The 12,498-nt window shown below is 41.7% G+C and overlaps 1 pseudogene; it reads left to right on the top strand.

The window, feature by feature from the left end:
* The first annotated feature begins 9,647 nt into the window (after positions 1-9,647).
* Positions 9,648-11,334, top strand: LOC102750897 (dol-P-Man:Man(7)GlcNAc(2)-PP-Dol alpha-1,6-mannosyltransferase pseudogene; annotated as a pseudogene).
* Positions 11,335-12,498: the final 1,164 nt, after the last annotated feature.

Raw genomic sequence — 12,498 nt, 5'->3', positions numbered from 1 at the left:
AAGCATCAGCAATATGGCAGTTGTGAGATTTCTCCCATCACTTTCAGATGCCAGGGTAGAGAAGCAAAAGAGATGGATGGTGTAAATGGTCCAGAGTGATTAGAAGATTTTCAGGTGGGTTTAGTAGGGGGTGAAGATGTTAAGGGAGCTGGCAAGAGCCTTGTTGACACATGCTCCATGAAGATTGGGTTGGACAGGATTTGAGAGGTGGTGCATGCCAAGGTGAGGGAAAGGTCTGGGGCGAGGCCATGGGAGTGGAGTGTTTATGGGAATCATTAGAGCTGGAGCAGAGCTGGGATGTGATGTTGGCAGGTCCAGATGTGCTCCTGGCCTTGACATTCTACTTCTCAGTGCATTCCTCACAACCTAGTGGGAACTTCCCACCACCAAGGATAAGGAGGAGGAAAAAGTTTAAACAACAAATAGATCCTACTTGAAAAACAGATTTGTGAGTGGGAGAAGAAAACAGATATTGGAACTTGATTTTTAAATGACAATCTTGACATTAAATTCTTACAGAGAATTTTTCTTTCAAATAGTTAACATGAGATTTGCAAAATCATGTCATTAAACTTTGCAATTCTCCTAGCCTTGGGTCAGTATTATCTTGGCTTTGAAAGCGGGGACCATACCCGAGTCATCTTTGTAGGCCCTGGGCCTAGCATATAGAGTATTGTCCAGTAGGCTGGCATTGACCTAAAGTCTATCCTCTGGTCTTGCACTTAATTACTATAGAGTAATTAGACATATATCAATATGTCTCCCAAATGGTGTTTGACTAGAGAGGATGGAGAAGAGACTGGAATATTTGACAGGACTGTTGTCTAGAGAACTCTAAGGAGTTATGTTCTGAGTTTGTCATTCACATAGAAAATAGTGTGCAAGGAACCCTCTGGTGTTGTACCTATTTCCACTGACACCCCGATCAATTAAATTCACATGCCTGTTTTTTGAGCTATCCAAGAGTTTCCCTTTCTAGCTTGCAGATATTCTGTTTAGGTAATACCAGGCAGGGCAACAAGACAAGCTTTGTACAGATTTCAGAACTTTATGAGTGAGGAACACTCACAGGTTCTGGAAGACTGCATTAAGAACGAATGTCTGCTGGGATATGAAACGTCACATCACTCTCACAAATAGGTTCTGGATATCCTCTCTTGGAAAACCCTGAGCCAAGGGGGTTCCCACTCTCAAGAAGTTTCCAGTCAGGTGGAGAATGGTGAGAATGACACAAATAACTACAAAAGAAGCAGAATTGTGGAGGAGCCAGAAGGAAGATAAAAGGCCATGGAAATTAACAGAGAGAAAGACCTAGCACTCTGCGGTACATAAAGGGCCTTCATTAATTACACTATTATAAATAAACAACTTTTATAAGTTGCATATTACTAATATATTTTACATTGATGAATAGTAAAATTGTAATAAAATTATGGTATTAAATCATAAAATGAAAAGTTAGTTCATAGAATGCCATAGCAATTCCAAGGAATATAACTAATACATTATCTGAAATTAATACTTGAAGATCAAGAAGCAATACAGCAATTGAGAAAGGAGTTATTAAATGATGATGTCACAATTGAATATTAATGTGGAGGAAAATAATTTAAATCCATGCCTCATCCCTAAAATTTCATTAAGTTCCAAATGAATTGTGGGTTAAACTGTATTACAATCAGAAGAAAATAGAGTCTAATTCTCCCACCTATGAAGAAGAGATATGTGTCTGTTAAGTTATAAATTTTATATCATTTAATAGAATAAATCTAAGAAATATGACACATTTCTCTTAGAATGGGAAAATTATAAGACCAACATATAATACAAACTTACTGTTAAAAATAAATTATATATATATATATATATATATAGTCAGAACCCAAAACATGGAGGCTTAAAATGATAACCATTTATTTAGCGCCTGAGTCCATGGATTGGTAACTGGGACTGATTCACTGCTCCTTCTGCTGGTCTCTGCTGGCTTACTCAGGCATCTGGGGTCAGTTAGGTGGTCTGTCCTCTAAGGGTTGGCTAGCTGTCGGCTTGACGAAATGGGGCACCTGCTCTCATCATCTGAAAGTCTCATCGAGGTTTGTTCATGTGTGGCAGATGGGTTCCAAGTGCAGCCAGAGGGCAAACCCCAATGCACAAGTGCTTTACATGTGTCCGCCTGAATCACACTGGCTACTGTTCAATGAGCCAAAATAATCACATGGTTGGTCCCAGAGTCCATGTGGGAAGCCATTGCCAAAGTGTGTGGAATCGATGAAGGGGCAGATCTGTGGCCATTTTTGTCATCTACCCCACATCATAATTGGCAAGGGAGCCTGGCAGCTCTACCACAGAGAACAGCAGATCATCGTGTGGAAACTTCCTAACAGTAATAGTGATTAAAGAAATGCACATTAACGTTGGCTTCTAGCTTTTATTTTGTAGAGGAGGAGACTGAGGCCCAAAGCTTTGTTAAGATGGTGCAGATGACTTCCTGCTGACCAAACAAGGTCTTTGATGCCAAGTCCAGTGATAAAGGGCAAATCTGGGTTTGAACTCAGCTCCAGCATTTTCTAGTGGTATCACTTGTATAATATCACTAAGTCTCTGTTTCATCTCTATAAACTTGGAAAAATAATAACTACTACATAGATTATGAGGGTCAAATGAAATCATGTGAAAATACTCTGCAAGTGTCCTGGTACCTGCTCAGTTCATGCCTCCTCCTTCCCTTTTCTATGATGTAATCTTATAAAACCAGCAACAAAGCAAAGCAAAACAAGAAAAACTCAAACAAAACACAGAAGCAAAATAAATAGATAAGCCATAGGGGCCAAGAAGAAACTGCTACGTTTGTATATAACCAGTGATTGTTTATACAGTTATTAATTCACTAATTATTGAGTGCCCTTTCTGGACCTGGTCCCATGCTAGACAATGGAAATACATCCCCTGCCTTCATGGATAAGTCTAATGGCAGAGATGGACAATAACCAAAACATCACATCAGTAAGTATGAAATGGTGACCTTAATTAGTGCTATAAAGGACTCTTGATTAGTGCTAACAGGAGAGCATATAATAGGAAGACATAGCCCAATTAGGAGTGGGAGGGGGCCAGGGAAGACCTCCCTGAGAAATGAATGGGTTCGGGTATGAAGGGGACAGTGATGGTTATCTAAACCAGGGTAGGGTCATCAGAAAGGGTCCAACCACTTGGTTCTAGGAAAAGATAAGTAATTGTCTTAATCCTTAAAGCAATGTGAAGTCAGGGAAAGATATAGAGAAATTTGGGATTTGAAAAGCTTTTTCTGGAATCAGAGTAGAGAACAGATCAGAGGAGAGAATGAATGGCTGCAGGGAGGTGAATTAGGAGACTATGGCAGGAGTCTTGTAATTTATAATTTAGTTCAACTTTCCATAAAGTAACTGTAGACCTATTCATTCTACTTTGATATGTCCTAAGGAAATACACCCAAATGCTTGTACATTCATTAAAAATGATCAGTGACTAACATTAGACTAATAACATGCATTTCGGAATGAATAAAGTTAACTAAATGGGTTTAGACAGCCAAGTCGGTGTTAAAATCCATATATATTTTCAATGACCAACAGGTCATAATTTTTTTTGTCATTATCAATTTTAAAAATTACCTTTCCTTCCTAGCTTGGCCAGCTTATGATAACAACTTTCCAAGCAATATTGGAAGTTTGACCTCCTTATTAGTAGTAAAATTTGTACAGACATCTCAAAAGTCTGGATTATTCCAGATAAAGTTTGGATTTCGGCTTTACCTTGGTTGCAGTTATTTGAAGATACCATGAGCTGAATTAATCTCACACAAATTCCTAATTAAGTGAAGCTTTTTTCCTGATCTTCAACTAACTGTTCTAACTGCCCCCCAAAAGAATAGACCCTAAAAATCCTGAGTGTTGTCAGGAAAATTTGTGAAAAGCTATGTAACGGACCACTAAGATTATGGGGCATCTACAATGGTAAAACTAGACACTGTCTAGGGCACTGTTTGTGATTATCTGTTTTTCATTGTTTTGATGTATTTTACAGTTCTGTACATCGTGAAAAATAAATAACAATCCAAATGATTCTTGCCCATAGAAATATCATTGAATAGTGTTTAGTGAAAAGAAGTGACTAATTTTGCATCTTTTGTAAATTCACTTCAGCATTCCTGCTGCTGATATATCTGTGTTTCTCGGACTTTTCCTTTGAACAGGTTCTAACTTCTTATTGACTCTCTCATTAATTCATGCAGTAAATAAAATCTTTGACCTGCATTCATTTTATTTATTTATTTATTTTTTAAAAGATTTTATTTATTTATTTGACAGAGACAGTGAAAGCAGGAACACAAGCAGGGGGAGTGGGAGAGGGAGAAGCAGGCTTCCTGCTAAGCAGGGAGCCCAACTCGGGGCTCGATCCCAGGACCCTGGGATCATGACCTGAGCCGAAGGCAGACGCTTAACGAATGAGCCACCCAGGCGCCCTGACTTGCATTCATTTTAAATGAAAGTTTTGTTTTTACGTTAAAAAAAAAATTATACTTTTTCAGTGTCTAGTTTAGAGTGTCCTTAGCATTGGGCTGGGGCCTGTGAGACACACAATTTGATGCACATGTAATAGTTGCAAACTACACTGAACGGAAGGGGGCAAGTAAGCAGATTTTACAGTCGAGACTTCAGGTTGTCCCTGGATTTGAGAAAAGAGGGAGATTGGGGCTGGAGTCACCAAAAAAAGATTTCCGAGAAAAGGTATGGTTTCAGGGCTAGGACTTCAGAAAGCCCAAAAGAGATGGAAGATAGAACCTGCTGTGGTAAGATAGGGAGGAAATCAGCATGGTTAGGTCAGAGAGATTTGCTCTTTGACAAGGGCCTGGATGGAAAAAATGCCTGGGTGGCTCAGTCAGTTAAGCATCCCACTCTTGATTTTGGCTCAGGTTGTGATCTTGGGGCCCTGAGATCAAGCCCTGTGTCAGGCTCTGCACCCGGCTTGATTCTCTTTCTCCCTCTCCCTCTGCCCCTCCCCACCTGCTCCCACTCTCTGTCTCTCAAAAAAAAAAAAAATAAATAAAATTAAAAATAAATAAATAAATAATCAAGGCTAAATTTTATTTGGCATCAACTATGTACAAGGCAATGGGTGCCACAGATTCTCAAGCCTGACTACCCATTAGAATCACCTGTGGGAATGTAAAAATGCTGCTGCCCAGGCCCCATTATCAGAAATTCGAATGTAATTGGTCTGCAAAGGGAGGTGCCAGGGAAAGTCCTCCAGATGATTCTAAAATGAAACCAAGTTAATGAACTACTGTGCTATGCAATTTACAAACGTCCTTTGATTTAATTTTAACCCTTCTAGTAACCCCCTAAGAGAGGTATTTTTGTCCTGGTTTTCTAGAAGGGGGAACAAAGGCTCAGAGAGACTTGGTGATTTGCCTCCAGGGGCTGCTAAGACAATGAGGGAAATCTTGATTAGTGGTGGGTGGTTTGTGGAGAACACTCCAGATGGAGAGAAAAGCAATTGGAGTAGTGACATTGCATTCCTCTAGGGTATTAAAGAAATGTTAATAGAAGCAAATAGGACCCACAAAAAACAAATGAATACAAAGGTAACAAAATGTGACTCATTTGGGGAGTCTTACTAAAATGGAGAGTCTGGAATGGAGATTCTGCCTTTCTGATGATGCTGGTGATGCTGGTCCCCAGTGCACATTCTGATGTTTTTTTAAGATTTATTTTAGAGAGAGAGAGTGCATGTATAAGTGGGGAAGGGGCAGAGGGAGAGAATCTTCAAGAAGACTCCCCACTAACCACAGTGCCGCATGCAGGATTCAATCTCACGACCGTGAGATCAAGACTTGAGCCGAAACCGAGAGTCTGATGGTCAACCGACTAAGGCGCCCAGGTGCCCCCACATTCTGAGTTTTAATTGTAAGTTTTAGATAGCATGGTCAATGCAGACCTCTGTGGCTCAATTTCTTTTTCTGTAATTGGGGTCAATAATTGATCCTACTGATGTAGATGTTGGGGTTCAGGGCAATCAATAAATCTTGCGACATCTCTGGTTCAAAAAGGTGGTTTTATTAAAGCACGAGGACAAGACCCATGGGCAGAAAGAGCTGCACTAGGGTTGTGACAGGTGTCTGATTATATACTTTCAAGTTGGGAGGGGGTTAGGGACCGCACAAGCCTACAAGGAAATCCAGAAACAAGGTTTCCAGGACCCTGAGGGGGGCTAGCTATTGTTAGGAAAAGGTCATTTATTACTGATTAATAAAAACTCAGTTATGAGACTCCAAATGTTTATCAGTGGGCCATATATCTTGGCGGGGGAGATAGAGATAAAGGAAGTTTCCAAAGGAATTTTTGTATGTATAAAGTAGACTCACAGGATCCTGGGGGGGTCGGGGTAATGTTAAGCTAAGATGGCCTTTTGCCTGTAGCTGTGTTGACATTGAGGCAACTGAGTTCCTAGAGGAAGGTCACTCCGCCTGTTTCAAGGACTTGTGGATGGGCTGTAAGCAGTAGGGAAATTTAATGTTTTCTTTTGCCTTTGTTTCCCACATCACTACTACATGAAAGTTGTTTATGCATTAAAGCACAGTATCTGGGATGTAGTAATCACTCTACAAACTTTCGTGATAACTCTGTAATTTGCTTTAACTTTTAAAAGACTTCTCTTCAGAGCAACATGGCATCCTTCTGGGGGTTAAGGAAATGCTGATAGAAGCAAATAGGACATAGGAAAGTTAGGGTAAGCGATATGCATCCTCCCTTTGCTGACATTATTCCCATCTATGGAAATAACAAGTATGAGTCTTGTGAAATTTGGTGGTCTCAGTATACAAGTGGGGAGCTGAACTTTTTTGAATGTATTTGGGTTTATTAAACCCCATAGTAATTTTAGTACTACTTTTCTGTAAAAATGAATCTCAATATATGAAATAAAGTAGGAGTCTTACTTCTATCTTTTTATTTTAGACATATAGTGAAATTCATGGGAATACAAATATAGGAATTACATTAAATTAGGGATATTTTATATTAAAAGTCATATAGTGAAATTCATGGGAATACAAATATAGGAATTACATTAAATTAGGGATATTTTATATTAAAAATTTCTATGCTAGAAAATGTTCTTAGGTCATAAACAGCAAGCTAGGATTATATAGATTATATAAGTTGATTTTAGTAACTAAGATACAGTTCCTTTTCAACAGATGCTCATTTTCAAAAATCTGTTTTTTTTTTTTAAATGTATGTAAAGCTGAGAAGCCCCTCCATGCTCTGCCCTACCTTTAGAAAAATTCTCTAGAGAACTTCATGTCAAGAAATTTTATGATAAAAGAGAAAACAATTCTACATTTTACTGTTTGGGAGTTTGGTTTTTCTTTTCTATATAGTATGGTTATCATACTGGAAGAATCTTGTGTAGAACTATAATCTGGTTGCAGATCCTTGTTATTAGCATCAATGATAATTACACCATATATTTTTGACAGTTTTTACAATCTATACAGGGCTTTTACATACATTATTTTCATTTAATATGTTCCACAACTCTGAGTGGGAGGGCAGACAGTTACAACTGTTTATGAAGGAAGACAGGTGAGGTTTGCCCCAATCACATGGCTGATAAATAAGGGAACAAAAATTAGAATCCAAGGCTTCTGATTTTTAACCCAGTGCTCTGTACATGGCCCATCAAGTATTGCACTGAGATTCGGACCATGAATGTAATAATCTTTAATAATGATTTTGCTAAATATAGTCAATAAAAATGAAAAGGTGTAGGACAATGAACCTGGAGGAAAATCCAGAGAAGAGAAGAAAGCCTGTTCTAATTGTGTTGCCTTTCTTTTATATATACCGACATCTTTGTATATTTCAATATATGTGCACCTATATTTATAACTTTACTGAGATATAATGGACATATAACATTATTTAAGTTTAAGATGTACAACATGTTGACTTGGTACACTTCTATATTTCAAACTGATGACCACCATAGCATTAGCTAACACCCTCATCATGTCACATAATTACTGTTTCTTTTTGTGTGTGTGATGAGAGCATGTAAGATTTACTCTCTTAGCAACTTTCAAGTATATTATACAGTATTATTAACTGTAATGACCATGCTGTATATGAGAACCCCAGAATTTATTCATCTTCTGACTGAAGTTTGTACCCTTTGACCAACATCTCCCCATTTCTCTCACCTCCCTTTCTCTGGTAACCATCCTTCTCTCTGTTTCTATGAGTTTGGCTTTTTGTTTAGATTTCATATATAAGTGATATCTTACAGTATTTATCTTTCCACCCAATCTGCCTGCCTCGCTGCTTGCAACCATAAGTCAACCTATTATCCATCTGAGACCAATCCCTTAAACACACCCTAATATTTGCCTGACTGACACACCTCTTTCTTGAGTCCTACTGATATTTTGTTCCACTGAGTGGCCTATAATTCATGTTCTAGCCCTTTGACTCAATTATAAAAGTCACATCACCAAGAAGAAAAGGTACATGGCAGGTGAGGAGTTTCATTGTGATGACTGTGGGGTCAGGGTCAGTGAGAAAAACTGAGGAACAGGAGAGATGGTGAGCTGGTTTGGCTACATACCTTTCAATTTTTAGGTCCTTCAAGTTGTTTACTTTCAAAATGACCCTGGCCTTTGTTAATAATATTTCATAGAGCCTCTTTCCAACTCATATGGCTACCAGCCATGAGAAATCAGGGACTTCATTTTGAGAGCACATTATTTTGGAGGATGAAGATGGTGGAAACATCCAGGGTTTGGCATGTAAGAAAAATGAAGTTGATTTTTTAAACAAACATATCTGCTAACTAGAATGTAACCTTTCTCTGAATCAGTAGTCTTGAAGTTCCTTCTACCTTATTACTTATTCTATCAAAGAACATGGCTCTCACCATAATAGTAACCAATTCCCACGTCTTTCCCAGATCAATGTCTATGTTTTGGCAGGTCTTCTCTCATGTGGGCTTAAAGAACCACACGTGTTTGTAGGCATGCTATCAAGTAGTTTAAAGGACATAAAACTTGTGGTAATATTTTTGGGAGTAAATTTTATTGTTATAGCTTTAAAACACAACCAAATAAAAACAAGAATTCCATTAGTAGTTGAATATTGTAATAATAGAGTTGAGGATAAATTTTACTGTTATAGGAACTATAAAACAGCAATAATAAAAAACACTATTATTGTGAATAAATTGTTTGAGATGACTAACTAGAAAGCTATAAAACACAACAATAAGGAATAATCTAATCACCAGGAAAGATGTGATAATAATTCATCCTTGTTAGTGAGGAGTCCATGGTTCCAGTTTATTGGCCCTGGGTGCTCTAGGTTACTGCTTTCATTCTGTAAGTTTGCAGAAAGATAATCTTTGGCCAGTGAATTGGCAGGAAACCACATATTGCAGGGCAATTGGACGTGGGGATTGAGGAAAATCCAATTATCAGTGACTGTTAGGAAAACCCTGTGTAGCAATGCCAAATGTCCTCACAACATACTTTAAGAATTATTTGCAGGTTTCTACTAACAATTTGTATGTACCATTTGCACATTTTCATGTATTTTTAATTTTTATTTATGTCCTTTTGCTTCAGAATAACAGCATGGAATTATATATCTGTTGGAGGGGGAAGCCTATCTATCTCGAGTTCCCCAGAGTGGTCCCCAGGACGTTCCTCGGGCCCCTGGCCCTGGCGGTGCTCTCCAGCGCTGCGGTCTATGTGCTGTCCCTGCTAGAAGCATCCAAGTTTTACTCTCAGCAAGCAGTCAGGGCTGTCCTTGAACTCAGCGTCATCTTCAGACTCTGGACTTTACAAAAAGAAGTGAGGCGGCAGTTTGGGGCCACGGTGGCCACCATGTTCTGCTGGGTGACAGCCACGCAGTTCCACCTGATGTTCTACTGCCTGCGGACGCTCCCCAACGTGCTGGCCTTGTCCGTGGTGCTGCTGGCCTTCACGGCCTGGCTGCAGCTGCAGTAGGCCCGCTTCAGCCGGCTCTCGGCCTTCGCCATCCTCGTGCTCAGGGCCGAGCTGAGCCTGTTCCTGGGCCTGGTGCTGCCGACACCGCTCTGCACCCGGAGGCTCTCCGTGGCAAAGGCCCTGCGCTGCGCCGTGCCGGCCGGGGCCCTCTGCTTAGGACTGACAGTCGCCGTGGACTCCTATTTTTGGCGATGTCTTGTGTGGCCGGAGGGAAAGGTGCTTTGGTACAACACCATCCTGAACAAGAGTTCCAACTGGGGAACCTCCCCGCTGCTGTGGTATTTCTACTCGGCCCTGCCCCGCGGCCTGGGCTGCAGCCTGCTCTTCGTGCCCCTGGGCGCCGTGGACAGGAGGGCCCTGGTGCTGCTGCCGCCCTCGCTGGGCTTCGTGGCCCTGTACTCACTGCTCCCGCACAAGGAGCTGCGGTTCGTAATCTACACCTTCCCCGTGCTCAACATCGTGGCCGCCAGGGGCTGCGCCTGCCTGCTAAACAATTATAAGAAGTCTTGGCTGTATAAAGTGGGGTCCCTCCTCGTGATAGGACACCTCGTGGTGAATGCCACACACTCGACCACAGCCCTGTACGTGTCCCACTTCAACTATCCTGGTGGTGTGGCCATGAGGAAACTGCATGAGTTGGTGTCCCCCAGGACAGATGTCGCTCTGCACATCGATGTCGCTGCCGCACAGACAGGCGTGTCTCGGTTTTTGGAGGTCAACGGTGCCTGGAGGTACGAGAAGAGGGAGGATGTGCGGCCCGTGTAGGGGCATATGCGGGCTTACAAGCACCTCCTCGTGGAGGCCGCCCCTGCGCACCTGGCCCTCTACAGGGACACACACCGGGTCCTGGCCGGCATCGCAGGCACCACCGGGGTGAGTCTGAACCTGAACGCACTGCCTCCCCTTAACGTCAACCTGAAGACAAAGCTGGTGCTTCTGGAGAGACTCCGTGGGCCTTCCTGCAAAGGGGCCAATGTCCTTCCGAGGACATCGGAGCTCCGTCAGCATCCCGGCAGATGAGACAGCGCGAGAAACAACGGAACCACGGACGTGCCCTGGACGCAGCCTGAGGGAAGAGACCCAGCTCTTCCACGGTCACCCCGGACCACGCACGGTTAGAACAGCAGGGACGGCAGGCCTTGCCCCATGCCTCGGCTGCTGGCCCTGGGCCTCTTGGACACCCGAGGAAGCGCCCCCTTCGGGGAAGAGCATGTGAGTCTTTGTGAAGGTGGACAGTGGGAACCTCGGCGCCTGCTGACCGCGACCCCCGCCCCCGCCCGAGCTGCAGGACAAGTCCTTTGTGGGCACAGGCATGCCGTTTCCATCTCAGACGAAACTCTGGGCAAGTCATAGAGGATCAAGAATAAAAATTTAAATGTTTCCTTAAAAAAAAAAAAAATCTTGCTTTTTATTTGGATAACCATGCATCTTTCTGCCCTGAGTCCATCTTGGTCCAATTCCAAATAGTAGGAGAATGGAAAAAAAAAAAACAAAAAAAAAACACCTTCAACTCCTTGGTTCCATTCTCCCTCTGTGGAGCTCACAGCCCCGTTAAAACCTTTGCTTCAGAGTTAGGATGACTGAAGTGACTGTTCTGACCCTCACATAGGTGAGGAGAAGAGTGTCGTGGTGTTGCATTTTACCTCTCATCCTGAACATCAACAAAATTCAAATTCAAGATTTCTGAATCAACAATATCCCAAAGGGACGATGGAAGATCCTAACGATGAAGTTGCTATTATGGTGAGAGCCATGTTCTATGCCAATGGAGTTTTCTATACTCACTGCCTCCACTTTCTCACTTGGCTTTCCTTCTTTAATCAACTCCAGTCAGGCTTTTGTCTCTACCACATGTTGACTGAAATTGCTCTTTTCAAGGTCTCCAGGAACCTCTATCCTGCTATATAAGATTGCTAGTTCTCAGTCCTCATCTGACTCCATTTCTGAACAACATTTGGCCCAGCTGGTAACTCCCACTTTCTTAAAATGCTTTTCTCACTTGGCTTCTAGGACACAACAGTCTCGCAGTTTTCCACCTACTTCACTGGCTGTTCTTTCTCAATTTCCGTTGCTGGATTCCTCTCTTCTACCAAGACCTCTAAATGTTAGACCAGCCCAAGGCTCAGTCTTTGTTCTTGCCTTCTCTATCTATGTTCACACCCTACATGAGCTCCTCATGTGGCTTCAAACACTATCTCTTATAAGCTGGAGTCACAAATTTGTGCACTTCACTCCAGCTTCCCTCAGCTCCAGCCTGCCATAGTTGCTAACCACTTGGAAATCCCCTGGATAGCTAATAAACATCTCAAACTTATCAGAGTCAAATACAATTCTTGAGTTTTCCTGTCCTCAAATCTTGTCCTCCCTCAATTTTCCTCATCTCATAAAAAGTCACCACTATTCACCCCATTTCGTGGCCTCAAAGTCTAGGAATTGTTCTTGAGTTTCCTAATTCC

This window comes from Leptonychotes weddellii, chromosome 3 (genome assembly GCF_054177405.1).
Source record: "Leptonychotes weddellii isolate Sample4059 chromosome 3, ASM5417740v2, whole genome shotgun sequence".
NCBI lineage: Eukaryota > Metazoa > Chordata > Mammalia > Carnivora > Phocidae > Leptonychotes > Leptonychotes weddellii.
Note: the sequence above shows the minus strand (reverse complement) of the source record. Positions and strands in the feature narration are given on the sequence as shown.